The 17,169-nt window shown below is 36.1% G+C and overlaps 1 protein-coding gene across 1 annotated transcript in view; it reads right to left on the reverse strand.

The window, feature by feature from the left end:
• Positions 1 to 16,470, reverse strand: part of LOC102696792 (muscarinic acetylcholine receptor M3) — a 125,363-nt gene extending 108,893 nt beyond the window's left edge. The window contains exon 1 of the mRNA XM_015362647.2: positions 16,166 to 16,470. The gene's annotated coding sequence lies outside the window, so the exon portion shown is untranslated. The remainder of the gene's footprint in view (positions 1 to 16,165) is intronic.
• Between the last annotated feature and the right edge of the window lie 699 nt (positions 16,471 to 17,169).

Consider the following 17,169-nt stretch of genomic DNA (forward strand, 5'->3'; position numbering starts at 1 on the left):
CATTTTGGGTTACACACTTTGTATTAAGTAAAAAATTCACTTTTTTTCCGATGGCTTAATTTACACTGCTTGTCAGGATGCCATGATATTTGTCATAAGAACTGGCACATTTAATTAAAATCATGAAAAATCCCCATTTATCTATATTAACAGACTACAAAGTTCACTTTAGTATCTTTGTGATACCAACTGTCATTGTGGCTTAACCTTATTGTTTCCACTGCCTTTTAAGTCTTGCCAAATTGACACATTCCCGGATAATCTCTTTATTATTATAACGTGTCAAGTTCTCAACTACATAAATCCTGTAAAGTTGCATTTGCAGTAGGAATCTGTCTACAATACTTAGCATTCATAGATGATGGAAACATACCAGACAAAAGTTTATTTTTCACATTTTTGCCATTATGTAAATAGTCACATGTTTAGGGAAAATATGCAAAAAAAAAAAGCTCATATTATTTTATTGCACATTTTGGAAGATATGAGGTGTTTAACCTGGTGTCCTGAGGAAATTCCATTTCAGGCTTGCATAATGTACCCTACCTTATTTTCCCCCATAATCCAATTGATGAGCCGGTTTCTCTCTCTTCTGCCTGACCAGCGGTGTAGTAGGGTTGCTGGAGCAGAATGAGTGCCATGTGTCATCTACTGTTTCTCAGTGGTGAAGCGAGTCCCCTTTTGTAGTTTTGTAATGAAATTCGCTTGCTTGCAATTAATTGCTTGCAGACAATTGCAAGCAATTATTATCATGATCATACTGGTATCTTTTACACAACGACGCTAAGCTGAATAGAGCTGTCAAAGTGAAGATCACAAGTGTTCCTCTGATGAAAAGCGATGTGTGGTGAGAAATGGCAGTGGCTCAGAAGAAATCGCTGGAAAAGAGGATCAAAGAGCAAATAAAATCCTATAGAGAAGTCTGAGTGGGTGTAAAACTTACAAACTGACAATGTTTTTTTTTCATTCTGCCCACAATCCAAATATTAAAGTTTTAATAAAAACCTTCGACTGAAACAGGGAATTCAAAATGTACAGTATATTTGGATACCATTCCAGAAGATAGCCTTCCCCCCAAAAAATGTTTACTGAATTACAGATTAGTAGCTAGACTGAGGGACAGATGGGCAGACAGAATGGTAGGTAAACTGGCTGTGAAATAATTTGGCAAAGCTACATGAGAAAAATTAATGGGGTATTTAGAAAAATCTTAAATTATTCTTTCTATACACGATTGTATTTTGCTTCATTTAACCTTTGCAAATCACCATGGATAAAAGTGTCAGCCAAAACGTTTATGATGTTATATGCTAATGATAATTCTTGTGCAAAATTATCCGTACTTTAATTAAAACATGAATATTTTAACCCTTTTAATAAAGCAATCATTGCCTCAATTTAGATCATTTTTAAAGAGCAAGAAAGTATCCTCAGGTACAGCACTTAAAAAGGTGCAGCTGTGTGTGCTTTAACAGATGAGTGCTGTACTTTGGTGCTCCAGCATAACACAGCACTTTGAGAGAAGTACAGCAATCACATTAAAAGCACTCTCAAGCAAACCTTCCAAAGATGCATGCCAACTAGATTGCTATTCCCACAATTTTTTAAAGCAGCCTTGCCTTGATATTTCATTATGCACACATACAGTATACGTAATGTGGCATTACAGAATTAAATTTTTCTGGTTATAAGGTGTGAATTTTTTTTTGGTGTTTATCTACAGTATATACAGTATGTAAGCATGTCCACTTTAATTACAGTTTACTCTCCTCTCCATTGTAATCCACTGTTCTGAAATTTGTAGATTAACTTCAACTAGCTGGATTTTGATCGTCAGGCAAAGCATTAACACTAGGACAAATGTCAAAGTGCCTCATCATCAAGCTCACAGTCAGATTGTTCCTCTATGTGCAATTTGATTTTGAAGCTGTGTTTTTTCAGGATTTGTGCATTAGCGCCAGTGACTGGGCACCCATGTGAAGTAATTTGATGGTGGCACAGGGCATTCTCCTATCCTGCGCTGTGGTTTTAATGGTACCTTTTCTGAACATAATCAGCACGGATAAAAACTTATACATGCTATCAAATGGATGAACGCAGCAAGACCTGGAGTACTTGAAATCAGAAATACTCATACTGCATTAGAGATTTCCTAATTGTTTTTTTAAACATGGTGAATGTTAATGTTGCATTTGGCTTAATAAGTTAGCACTATTACTAGGGCAGTATAGTATTACTTATTAAGTGAATTAGAGACAACATATTTCATATCTAAAAGCCTACATGGAATTTGTAACAAAGTACTAGAGTGATCCTGCAAAAAGGTGGCAAAAGGTGCTTAGCTCAGATGAGAACAAAATGGGACTTTTTTGTCTAAATACCAAGCATTAGTACTGATCCTGACCCAAAACGGCAAGACTCCCAGTCAACACTATGCTTACAGTCAAGCATGATAGTGGCAGAATCATGCTATGGGATGATTCTCATCAGCAGGGATTGGAAGGCTTGATAAGATTACAGAAAAATAAATGTAGCAGACTACAGGCAAACACATAAGACTTAAAACTAGGATGAACATTTAATTTTCAGCAGGACATTGATCCAAACCATAAGGACAGAGCTACACTGGAGTGACTCAAGAATAAGAAGTGATGCCCTTGAGTGGTCCAGTCAAAGTCTTAACTTAAATCCTATTGGAAGTCTGTGGAAAGACCCGAAAACTGCAGTTCGAGCAATCCCCAAGCAACACAAGAGAGCTAAATCAAATCTGTCAAAGAAAAACCGGCAAAAAATGAATCAAGCCGTTGTGCAAAGCTGGTAGACTTATACAAAAATACTTGCAGCTGTAATTGCAGCCAAAGGGGCTTCCATCAAATATGGCGTTCACAGTTCTGAATACTTATGCTATCAACATTTTTCAGTTTTGTTCTCTTTAGGCTTCCCTGACATTTACGGAACTCATCCTACACTTAGAAGTCTTTGGTCTGAGCATTCGGTTTTTGAATAAAATATTAAATTGTAATTGTAACGTCACAAAATGGGATACCATAGGGAGGTTCAGATTTTTCAAAAACACGGTACAGGAAGAGGAAAAAGATTCTTGCAATAGAGGTCATAAAAGTAAAATGTTTTGATTTTTATCAATGTATTATTTTTCTTAGATGACCGATACCTTAATTCAGCAGAAAATAGTTGCTCTTAACTGATCACTTAATTTCTTTAAAAAGGACTGTTGTTGCTATTCTACAATGTCACGCAATTTTTCACTAACCCCTGAAGCTAACATTATTGCCTGCTGTGCTTGTATACAGCGACTTTGAAACCTGTCCCAACTATTAATGTATGCATGGGCTCACTAATGAGGTGAGTGGCCTGGATGATGATTGCAAAGATTGACAATTAGGCCACAGTTTTTGGAATTAAATATATATTTCATCAGCTTGTTTCCTTTGAAATATTCTTCAGAATATTTAAAGTATTATTTAAAAAACTTATAAGAACTGATATTTTAATTTATTTTGCTGCCAAATAGATTTTCATGTACTGTACTGTATGTTTTAAAATCTACATTTGATGACATTTGATCTCTGGGAAGTTTCATACTAATAATTTCTATCTAGATAATTTATATTATATGAGTTACACTTGTTCGTAGTATGTTCTTTCTATTATACTGTATATATTCATAACTTTTGTATTTTTTATTAATATAATACTGCATTAGAGAACACCTCTCTGAAAGGGTTAAACATGTTAACAACCAAAAAGATCTAGAAGTGCTTTGTTAAAAATAAGCAAAAGAAAAGTCAAACACTGGCCCTTTAATGAACAGACCTTAAAGTGAATCAGAAAGGTTTGACAACATAAAGAGCATTTAAAAAGCAACAAGACAGCAGGCCAGCCTACAGACATTACTGATGCACCTCGTGTGGAGTCCAAGCTGTAGATGAACTGAAAAGAGGGTAAGGGTGAAGTTGAATGTGCCCCGAGGTGCCTGCTTGAATGTCTGATCGACTGCTGAGGAACGCGGTACTCCCCAAGTGTCCGAGCAATTCTCCAATGTACAGTAGGGCACAAAGTATGCCTTTGTGATTACCCATATGCATGTCGCACCTGAGCTCTTAACAACAAAGTTGCATTAAATATAATGCATTTATTTGGTTTCCCTGTTTATTTGCTAATTCATTCCGCCTACAAAGGAAAGGAAGAAGTTCTGTAGTTTTCTGTGAACACTTGTTTCACGTATTAGCATTACTTAAAAAGGGTGTGTTACAAAGCAACGACTTGTGATGAAGTTGTGATAAACTGTACAGCGGCCAAGTCCTTAAAAGGTTTAATTTCTCGTTCGGTCTTATTTCAGTTGTGAATAAATTAGGTCTCAGTTTTAAATCTACAAAATGCGTGAATGCTTTCAAGTACTCTTATTCTTCAAATTAACAAGATATTAAGCAAAATAATAAGAAAAGCCTATATAAAATTACATAAATTGTAAATTGAGGTTATACTGGGCTCCTGATTTTGAATTGAAGCACAATTATTAGGGTGAAATTTGTACAGTGCAGATGAAACTATTGAAATAGCCAAATATGGCCATTTCAAGGGGACTTAAGAAGACGTTAAGTCTTAAGAAGTCGTTGCTCGTGGTCGACCATATAAGGCAACAGTCAAAACTACGGCATCTTTACATAAAAAACTGCACATTTTATTCATTCTGAAAACAGAAAGGGTACTAGGTCTATCAGAACCTTGTTACACTTTAAATTAAAGTGCTACACAAAAGTTTAAGGTCACTGAAAAACATACAGAGGGAATACAGTATGTTTGAAATGTTAATGACATCCAGAGAAAGCAACAAAAAAAAAGAAATGCTTGACTATTCTACTGGCACCTTGTCAAATGAGTGCATATCCTTCAGTTTTCAGACTTTAATCAATTTTTATGTTCCTCTCTGTACACAGTGTATATACAAAACATTACATTGGGCAATATACATCACAGCTTTGGTCTCTAAGCCAAAATGTAGTCAGAAAAAAATGCTTAAAACTTCAATTCACAAAGGCTCAAGCATTCAACAAGAAAGTGAAGAGCAGAATTCAGGTTTAACAGTATACGAAGAAGCACTTTTTTCATGGCTACACTTTGTAAGACAGAGGCTAGTGGAAATTTATAAATATTTATAAGCAACTGCTGCAGTCAGAAAATAGAAGACTTTAGAAAGAGAAAATTAACATACAGTATACTGTGCTACATCACTTAAGGCATTGAAGCTACATCTTTTTTTTTAAATATCTTGTTCAGTCATGTAAAAGGATTAAAAAACTAAACATTTTAACTTCTGAAAACAAGTATTTTTTTGAGAAAATGTCATTCTGTTTTGAGTTACATGTTACACTTACAATCACAGCACAAAGAAATTGGTCTTGACAAAATGCATTGTCTGAAGATGTTGTCTGTAATTGGTAACCCATATAAGATGCCCAGATATAACTACAGTACATTCAAAAACATCATAACCAAATATAATCAGAAAGAATTTACCATTGTCAAAAAGGTAATCAGATAGGAGATAATGACTAGAAAAACAACTAATCCTGAAAACTGCTGAAGTACTAATTTGGGGACAGAGGGTATCGGTTTTTAAAGTAATGAAATCCACGTGTTTAGTGAGAACATGACATTATGTGAAATTAACAAAACACAGTTAATTATAAATATCCGTGTAATTGTTACCGATACTGATATTTATTAATATTATTCCTGTTACTAGGGAATATGTTAAAGTACTGTACTAAATCAAAGCTAAATTTAATGTTTATTTGTTTTAGTAATTTAAATCATCCAATACAGATGATTAATTATTCTATCCATTTACCATGTCATTTATTACTATAATTTACTTAGGCTTTATTAAAGCTTGTCACTTGGTCCTTGAAAGCTAAAAAAAACTTTAATTTAGTGCCTTAAAATATCCTCTGATTACAGATAATAATTAAGAACAAATTCTTATTTCATATTTCCATTCTACTACCACAGTATACAGTACACCTTTAGTGAAGCTTCTGATTCTAACGAAAGTAAAGTACTGTACAAGTCATGAGCCAATGCGCTCATGGTTGCACTGGGAGCTCTTCCATTGTATTCTTATCACTGTTAACAGTACTCAAGTACATTCTGGGGGCTCATTGAAGTAAATTATTTTTTAAAGTGCACTTTATAAACGTGGCTCCTTCTTGGAATACTCAGTTATGCTTCTTTTCAAAAGGAGAATGGCATCAAAGATATTACTTTGCTAAATGCTGGTTTAAACAAGAGCATGCTAAATGTTCTAGTAGTCTCACTTATAGATTAAAACAAAATGAGCACCTAGCTTCTATTAAGGCCATTAAAGTATATAATATGGATGCCTCTGTGAGGCCAAGGAGACGTTTGAAAGAGTTATAACGTATTGAATATACTGTATATCAATAATAGTGCTCTCTAATCCTGGACAGGTCACCAAAGCCTACACTCATTTCTACTCACATCGTTATGCCTCTGAAGCCAACATGGGTCTAGAGAAGATCAAAGAATTCTTGAAACCATGGCAATTACCCCAATTGACCGTTGAGCAGGTGGGGTCATATAACTTTGCAGGAATCAAGGCAGCTGCTCATTCTGTGCAAAAGCAGAAATTTCTTGTCCTTGATGACTGTCTGTCTGAGCTACTGTTAGCACTGGAAAACTGGTTCGTTTCAACTTTGATTTTTTTCCAGCTTCTCAGAAAAGATAAAGATGCATTTTAATGTTTAAGCTATAGGTCACATTTTTTCTACATTGTAACAGTTAGCTTTTAACAAAGGTAAATTATAACTAGATAGAAATGGACAGTACAGCCTACTATTTTCCATCAAACTGGATTTCTGAAAAGCTGATTTGTAATCCATTACCTTTTTTTACACATTATAGTCCCAGCATCTCATCAAATACACTAAATGATAGTAATTTCTTTAGATAAAAATAAAGATATTTCATAATTTCCAATGGAACTGCTTTTGAATTGTTCTTAAATATTTTGTGTTTGGCTCCTAATTTATTTACAGTATATGGTTGTACTCCACACTTAACCCCCTCAGAATACGTTCAGACTGGGTCTGCCATTTTATATGTAGCTGAGGCACTTGGCAGAAATGTCCATAACCTCCTCTATTGTTTGTGTTTTCAATAGAACCACTGGTGCAGCCTATTACACAGCACAACAGTATTTCCCCTACTGATATTCCAAGATCTAAACATTATATTTCTCTTTGTGTTGTAGACATCCTTTTTCGTTCTTCCAATATTTCTAGCTGAGTTCCCAACATGTTTTAGATTTCACAATTCTGGTCACTTTCCACACTATAAAGTACTTTGGTATGAATCAGTTCATATGCCTTTGAAACCCACTGTACAGTACAGATTCTCCTTTCCTAAAACCCTAAAACCATCCTGCGGATCAGTAAACAGGATAAACGTGATATTCTTAAGAAAATCATAGATCAGATTTGATTTGTGATCATTTCAAATATTACTATATACATATAAATACATTTTTCTTTTTTATGTTTTATATTTACAATGCCGTTTATATTTACAATGCAGTTCATCAAAACTGATTTGCATTTGGTATTTTGCCTCAGTCTGTCAATGAACAGACCACATTAGTCAAGTCTAAAACTGAGTGGGAGCTTTAACAATTTCCTGTAGCCACAGTCTTAAAACTTCAGCGACTGAATAAGGTTTCTAATTGAGCTCTTTTCGCTGGCAGCTTTCATCCTGATAGACCTCTACACACTAATAGGATAGGACACTATTAATTGGCTAGTGTATTCCTCAGGTATAATTCTTCCCTGACACAGGAGTGCCCTTTTAAAGAAGCTTAACTACAAAATTAAAGGTTAGTCAATAATAAGAATTTCCTTTATCTCTTAGACAAGCGTAAGTGTCATAAGCATATGACACCGGGGGAAGTGCAAGACCGCTTTAGAGAATAAGTTCCTTAATTTCCTTCACTTATGGTGTCTGAAATCTCCATTATGAAGCGGCTTTACTTGTTTTGGAGAATATGCCCTATTAAACTGGAACATTTGATTAATGTCAGAGAAGTCCTGACAGGAACGTAGTGACATGACGACATCAGCTTATTTCTTCCAAAAAATAACCATCACATTATAATCACTAAATAGGCATAACATCATTCATAGTTTCTGTCTCCATTCACAAATGCATGCAATCTGCTCCCATTTTCACACAAGCAATTTGACAGATGGAAAATAATGTGAAGCATCAGTAAAAACCACACACACTTTTTTGAAAGCTGAGATCAATCGTGAGAATGATTTCATACTAAGGTACAGTATGGCATATTTACAGTATGTGACATTACAATAATTAAATGATTAAGTTATAGTATTTGAAACAAATGTTACATTGATCAAAATAAAATGTGGATTCTATTACAATTTGCTCAGATGAGGCATCCAATATATACTGTACAGTGATAATTCATAAATGGATGAATATACAGTACAGGTATTTCTGTTTTCTCTGTTTCTGTTATTTGAAGTGTGGATCTACCATAGGGATCACTGAAAGGAACAAGAAGGAATGGTGTCTATTGGTTGTACTGTTAATTCATTCAATATACAGTATAAGGGAGAAAATAAAAAAACACAGAATCGTTTCTAAAATGATTTCAAAAATACAATTAAAATTCAAATTTATCCACTGAGTAAAGCTAGAGCATTTTAATAGCTTCAGTAAAAATTAATTAATTTTAGGCCCTGATTTAAACACATTCCTTGGTTCTTTGATAAATGAATTATCTGACACATATTAAAAATCACATTAAGAGACCTGTTTCTCACAATGTTTCTGAGACACATAGCAGGGTGTCTAAGGGAGAATATCATGTCGGCCTTTGGATTCCTCTGGGTTTAGGAAAACTGGCTAATTCACCTCAACACACTAAACCCTACTGAGCTGGAAGCCAGCATAGAAATTAATGGAGCCAAAATGTTCTCGGTTTGAATCACTGGCTCAGAAACATCTGCTGATTTGGTCTATAGAGTGAAAAAAGGATCTGGTTCAAAACTGCAAATGAAAAAATGCACATTCATCTTCCTTCATGGCTACATTAGAGTGATGAGCTGAAACAACAAAATAAACAGAGCCCACTGTAAAGACAAAAAAAAAGACACAAGTGTCCCTGCAGTATGCATAGTATGGCAGTGTGGAGACGTTTGCACATGAATGACTCTGACATGGGAAGGGAAATAAAGTTCCAGGAGCAATCTGTTACTTTATTGATAGGTGAAACACAAAATAAATCAGTAGTCTTCTTCAGATGAAACACCACTAGGCTTACAAACACAATACTTACCATCATTTTCAGATGGTCTTCTGACCACAATTACTATAAAACACCATCTATCCACACCCCAAATGAAAAATCACAATCTTCTAATTTAATCAGCAATACAATCAGTGAGCTATTTACAAAGACTCTTAAAGTGATATTGGTGGCCTCTACTGGCTGCCCCAGGTCATTACAATTCCATCAGAGAGACCACCACAATAAAAAAAATATCATTTAAATCCTTGGTTACACAGGAATTGAGTGAAGAGTTTTACTGAACACACAAATGGTTAAATTTGTTCTTTTTACCAGAACAACTAAAAATAGTACATTAGCACACTGATTTAGGCAGGGAGATTTGGAAAGCAACTTCATAACTATGTGCCTAAGGATCTGCACCTGTGGCTGGAAGGTTGCCGGTTTGTATCCCGCGGCCAGCAGAGGAATCCTACTCCGCTGGGCCCCTGAGCAAGGCCCTTCACCCCAGGTCCTCCGGGGGTGCTGTACAATGGCTGGCCCAGTGCTTTGACCCCCAGCTTCTCTCCCCTCCTGCGTGTCTCATGGAGAGCAAGCTGGGGTATGTGAAAAGACAAATTCCTAATACAAGAAATCGTATATGACCAATAAAGTAATCTTTTAAAAACAAAAATAATGTATGATGTTTACATCCCCACAATCTCTTTTGTTACAGGACAACAATGCTTTTCACATTAATATGAGCACATTTCTGATAAATGGATTATATTAATGGAACTTATCTCTCAGGAAGAATATAGCAAATCTGAATACAAACCACACTGCAAATCCCTTGTAGCAGTAGTTTTTTAAATAAATGAAGCTTCAAAAGCATGTATGTTGGAGACAATCCAGTCTTTACAGATTGCGATGAATATTGAAAGAATTTACAAATACACCGTGTTCTTTACGAGTGTTAAAAAGTTTTTTCTTTCCTTAAAGAATATTTATAGTTGTTACTATTAATTTATGGTTTATATATTCATTCTCCTCATTTCATTTTAAGGTTTTCTAAAGGTATAAGATAATACCAAAATTTAAACATTATCTTAAAAATAAACACAGGTAGCCTATAAGGACACTGGAACAATAAAAGCACAAATCCATTAAAAAATTATCTAGTCTGTTCTGAGGACATTGCTTGTCAACCATTCCCCAGCAGACTCTTTTATATAGCCTTTTTTCTCTGTGTAACATGTCTTATGCCTTAATAGATATGATGAAGTCTTGAAGTGTGCTTATTAAATAAATTCAACATTGAATAGGAAATCATGGCATGTTTAGAAAAAATAAGCATATGACAGACCCTGGACCCAATATCTGCAATGTCATCTTTCACAGATAGTGATGTGCACCAATGTCAGAGAGAATAGAAGTGCTAGGTCTTATGAATAACGATGAGTCTTGTCCATGATCCTTTCAGACCTGCAGGTGTTTCTCATGTGTTTCCATCCAGCCAGATTCTCTTTTTGCCTAAATGAATTGTCTAACACATTTATCACCACCATGCTGTCAGATCTCATCACACTTCCCTAATTCAGGCACTAATGGGCTATCCGAAACACATAGAGTGGAATGTGTCTGAATGATGGGTTCTAAGGAAATGTGCTGCAGGAGGAAATGCTGTCAGATCAATGTAGTAGCAGGGAGATAGAGGTTTCTCCCTAGTAGCTTAAAGATCTCTAGGAAACCCACAGACACACTGGTCCTCCAGGACCAAGTTTGGACCATCTTTGTTTAACTTTACACATGCAACCGAAACAGCCACAGTCTAGGAAGACAAATCACAATGTATATGAATTTGTGTCAAACTCAATGGCTAAAACAACAAGAACAGCATTAATGGACATATTTAATATGACAAAAAATGCAGTAATGGAAGGTCATATGGAAATTCACCTGTGGTACAACCAAATTAATAAATAATTGTAATAATCATAATTTAATTTCTTTAATTAATTTAATTTAATTAAAAAGAGATTTTCAAGAACCTCAAATCACTGAAGACTCAATACAGTTATTTGAAAAAAAAATGTGAGGAAATTAAACCTACATTTTGGTCAAGACCCACAACACCTGTGCTAATCAGTCTCTTGTCCACCCTGTGGCTATGTGCTGAACTAGCGTTGGTAGAAACTGAAATACATCTATGGTATCTGTTTAGGTACTGAATGAATGTAAAGTACTGCAGGTTAACAGCATTTGAAGTTACTGATACTTTGATATGCTGTTGTACAACACAGTCAAACCAGCGGGGTTTAGAATGCCTTGGTATTCGTGAACTCTATAATAGTCTCAGAGTGACAGGAAAAACAATTGCTAGATCTTTTCATGTGAAAACTGAAAAATAAAAAGAGACTTCTAACAAAACCACAAAAATCCATCTTCTTTGGTACTATAATCGCAGACTGTGATATGAGAAGAAGTATTGTTTTTTACAAGACCACACATGTTTTATTCCATGTGTTGTGTGATTAAAGTAACTACAGTGTGTGAAAGTTATTCTTTTGATAATCATAATACATTTTAATTGTTATCTAATTAATTGGTTTTCTGTCAAGAGGTTATAGTTGTCTAATGAAAAATAATTGCAATTTACAGACAAATCACTCACTTAGATAACATTTATTAAACAGTACAGAATTTTAAATTATAGCACATTAAATAAGAAGTTCCATATTACACATTATTTAGCTGAGCACTGTAGTGGTATTTTTACTTATAGAACTGAATGACATATCATAAATGCATTTTTTTACCCAATTATAAGCAAAATCTTACTCTAAGAGAATGCAACCCCAGGATCACATCTCAGACCTTTCCGATATTAAAGTTTGCTCTTTCACTACTCTTGCCCCCACAAAAATTCATTCCATTGACTTCAAAATACACTCATTTCTGGATATGAAACAGGTGAAGTGTCACTTTCACTGCAAATATTTTCAACAAATTACTCCAGTTGATTCATTGTCTGAGTAATTTCCTTTCTACTGCTGCCATACTTAACATTCATGGGACTAGTTTTAAGAAATATCCTTACAAAACTATAGAATGCCAAAACTCATAATAACATTTTCTGGTATCAAGTACTGCCTGACTGCAGTATATTGATATGATTCCACAGCTACAGTACAAATACAGTACAGGTACTGAATCTCAGGGGTGTCCACTACCGAACCAGCAGACCAGTCCTCCAGGACATCTCAGCTCTAAACAAGTCAAATCAATAGATCAATGGATGAATGGGACCAGTTATACAGCTTCTCTCAAGTGCTTTAACGAGATCTAGAGATTTCACGTACAGTACACACAGGCCCTCTGGGACTCGGGTTGGACCACCCTAGTTTAACTGTACTTACTGTACAGAGTACGACTGAAACAGCCACAGCCTTAGGAAACAAAAGATAATGCTGATGAATTTGTGTCCAACTCAATGGCAATAAAAAGAAAAACAAGAACAGCATTATTGGAAACATTTAATGCAAAAAAACAGTTTTAGAATGGAAGGAAGAAGCAACTCTAATTGCAAACATACAACTAGTAACATTCAGGTGCATTACATGTGACTCACTTTATGCTCCCTAATGAGCAATGATTGTTTTTTTAAATGTGATCGATGGGCTGTTAAGAAAAATGTAGGCAGTATACAGCAAATGCAGATACTTTAATTGCATTTTGGAAATAAAGAAATACTTAAAACACAAATAAAATACCAGACAGAAGCAATAATGGGAGCCCATTTATGAAGCAATAATACTTCTCAGTTCCAATGGCAGAGCAAGCAAAGAACAGCAAACTGCAATAAAGCAGTATTTCCGGACGGGTTTTAAAAATTACCTCAGCAAATGAACAGTGTAATGCAGGTCCAAAAATGACATCAGATCATCTACCTTTCCATTCCTTCAGTTCATGCATTCCTAATTAGTACTTTCCTTTTTACATTTGTCATTCTATTCCACCATATGCCAGCGCTATTTGGCCGATATTGCTGGGATCACTAAAGACTCCTGGTTCCAGTCAACAGGCGGACCAACTACAGTATATCTGGGATTCTCTCCTCCTTCTATCGTCCAGGAGGAGGCTTTATGGAAGAAACTGCTCATAACCTCCTTTCTCAGACTACTCTTAACTAGAAGCCAGATTGAATCATAGATATTTTCTGCAGGGAGGCTCATTTCTTTCTTTTTTTACTGCAAGTTAAAATAATAGCACTCTGGTGCCAAGTCCATGGATATTCAGGGAGCACTTGCAGGAAACAATACTGAGCACTAAGCTTCCATGGTCCATTTATTTTAGGACAGTTGGCTGTGCTGGAGACGTTCCTGATAATGACCCTTTTCATTACACCAGGAAAGATTCAGTATACATTTAAATTTTCTCTATAAAAGCCGATGTTTAGTTAAGCGATTTATGCATTGTGGGGCTAAGATTAAGGTTTAAGAAGGATTCTGTTTACAGTAAGTGGCAGCATGAATCTCCATTCCTCCAACAAGAAATATGGACAGTAATTGCTCAGCGAGAAGCCTTTTACAAGGGTCAAAATTTCACAAGATATGACAGAAAATGTTCAAGCTTCTGCGCCAGCAAGAACCCCTGTCCAACAGAGTGTGTTTGGGAGGGTCTCAAGTCACAAGCTGAAAATATTTAATTTGCTGAAATTGTGAAGAATCAGAACACCAGGGACCCATCCTGTGACTTCTCAACATCTATTATTGTCATCATCCAGTGATATAGCCATGAAACGTCAACAATTCCATAAACACTTTAACAGCAGGAAGTGTGTTCATTGTTGTCTTCCACAGATGGTGTAGGAAACCCAACTGTCTACTGAGGGCACTCATACCTGACATAAAAACATGCAATACATAATTATTAAATACAACTGTGAAATAGGTTTTGCACGGTATGATATTTTTCCGTGCTGTTTTTTAAAGAATAAAGGATGGTACTGTATCTTCTAACACAAAGGGGAAAAAATCATTACCATTGTTTGTCAATGTTCATTACACTTTAAGTACTGTATAAAGGGATTAAAAATCATTCTGATGATTTTCATGGTTTGATTGCCAAAAATCATTTTGAGAAAAACAAAGCAACGACGACCTCCTGTATCGTAGTCTGAGATTTTATTTCAGAAAATACCCAACTCTGTGTGGGGAAAAAAAACGTTTGCAGCTTGTATCTACTGTAGATACGGTATATATTAGTTATTTAAAAGTGTATTTTCATTATTTCATTATCTAATATATAGTAATTCTTACAAGACCGAGGACCACTCACACTTTAAGAAGATTCTTACGAAGATAAGCTATACCTAAAGAGGTATTGTAAATTCGGTGAATCCCTGGTTAGCCTACTGTATAACTCAAACTGATTAATTACACCGTCTGTTAATTAGATTGACCTTATATTCAAAGCCACCAAAGAAAGCAGATTTTTAGAATTGTATACACCATGTGCAACTTTTAAAACAACAATGCAGAATGGTCGCCATCATTTAAATATATGAAAAACAAAAAAACAATAGAACCCCTTAACTGACGGCGGTTATTTTGTTCACATTTCTGGTGTCTTGCGTTTCTTTCTGGATACGGTGTCTATCTTTAGGTTTTCAGATCTGATCATCACTGTGTGATGGGACATGATTTAATGACAATCCGATTATGTTTATCATTACGTTATTTATAATGGCCAATTAATACAGAGGTTAGATTAACGGAGGGTCTTTTTTTTCTCTTAAAAGCGATGAATCATGATCTACCTGTAACCAAAAGGTATATAAAAAACCCACGGCAGGCTTTTCGGGGTTTAGAAAATAATCAGTCAAGGGTCCTGCCAGTTCAGGACTCCAGCAGACAAACGATCAAAATAGCATCTCCAGGACGCGCACCGGTGCCATCGTAGTGCTGGGGTTTCACTGCGCAAAATGTTACAGATTACATTATTGAATTTAGGGGACGAATTATTTACTTTTTAACAAAAATACAAGCAAGCAGATAGTAATAACGTATCTTTCAGCCTACAACCTACATGTTTCAGCCTACAAAGTACAGAAGTTGGTACTCATGCGTACTCTAGCCAGTTGTTTTGACACCTGTCCAGCGGTTCGTGAATGACTATACAGTAGCATAAAGGTATTCTTTTGAACTGAGTCCCCACAGCACACGACAGCTTGTGCACTTGTTACTTCTCCCCGCTCAAAGAATGAATTCTGGTACAGCGAATTAGAGGGGGAAAAGATTGTTTCTGTCTTGCGCGGGGTACCTTCGTCAGGAACATCGCTATGCAAATACCAATGAGATTCTATTCTTCACTACAATAGATCATATGCTTAAAAATGACATTTTCCCTCCGTTTTTATTGTCTCGACGACATCGAAAAATAGTTTATCCAGCTGTTTGAATGTTTTTATTTATAACAGACACTCAGGATCACAATAATAATAAACGGTTTAACAAGAAGCCGATAAACGCAGGTACAGTCTAAATACTGTATACTGTACATGGCACTAGAGTACGTTTCAAGATGCGCCAACAAAATACTTAATTTCTGATTTATAATGGGATGGTAACTTTTAGTATTGTCTCGTAAAAGCCTGTGCATTCACAACTTCTGTAAGTAATAACTAAAAAGCATTAATCACTTTTTTCCTCCGTACGTCCTCAGCGCACAAACCAACTTGTGCAAAATCAAGTCCATTTTACTTTAATAGATCCACACGCCGATGTCTCCAAAGCTGTACAATGACAGGACCAGATTCAAACACACAGAGCTTACCTTTTGGTCTTCCGAATCACAGATAGCGCCTGAAGCAATGTCGTACAACAACCAAGAGCCACTTTTCTCTCTGACTGCTCACACAGTCCAGTCCACTCGCGTTAGATCCACCGGGTGCTGCAGTTCAGTCTCAAGTCTGGCACAGCTGCAGCCCTAAGTACTGTATTTAACTCAGCAGTTCGCACCTCCTCGCCCTGCACTACCGCCTGTTGTTCTTCTGCTCCAGCTCACTTGACCACTACTGGAATCAATGTCCGAGAGCGCCGGAGCAGTGCCTCTCTCCCCGGGTTCCGGCGATTGGCCGTAGAGGCAATGACGCAGTCAAACAGGTGTCACACCCGTCAAATATTAGTTGAGCTGCTTTCACGAGAGTCCACTCTCCATTGTGTGCTTTCAAAGTGATTGACGAGTGCCGTTTTGATCTTCGTGTTTTTTTTTTTTGTCAATGGAACAAAAGCAGCGCCTGTTTTAAACAGCTTTGTTAATATTGAGAACGTTCCCGCGATCTGCATTTAAGGATGGCGACAGCAGACCTCGACGTGTCATGCAGCGCAAGATTGGCCCACAGGTCCTAACGAGGCGCTCGCAACTTTTTTCGAACCCTTGCCAATAAAAAAAAAAAAATGGGACTTTTCGTGAATGGTGTAAAAAGTCAAATAAAAATGAAAACGTAAATATCAAGTACTGTACTGGAAAAACAACAACTGGGCCATGAGCGATGAAAATAGTTAAAATGAGAAAGTACAGCAACAATTTCAGAAATAAAGGAGAAAAAAACGAAATGACTTTAATTTCTGAAAAGACTCGTATTAAGAAAAGCAGGAGAACAGGAACTGCTGTAAGGAGCTTCAGGTGTAGAAGACCAAATACCCATCCATCCATTTTCTGACCCATACATCCAATTCAGTGCTGCAAAGGAGCCAAAGTCTATCTTGGCAAGCAACAGGTGCAAGACAGGGTACACCCTGGACAGGACACCAGTTCACCACAGGACACACACAGAC

This window comes from Lepisosteus oculatus, chromosome 17 (assembly GCF_040954835.1).
Source record: "Lepisosteus oculatus isolate fLepOcu1 chromosome 17, fLepOcu1.hap2, whole genome shotgun sequence".
Classification (NCBI taxonomy): domain Eukaryota; kingdom Metazoa; phylum Chordata; class Actinopteri; order Semionotiformes; family Lepisosteidae; genus Lepisosteus; species Lepisosteus oculatus.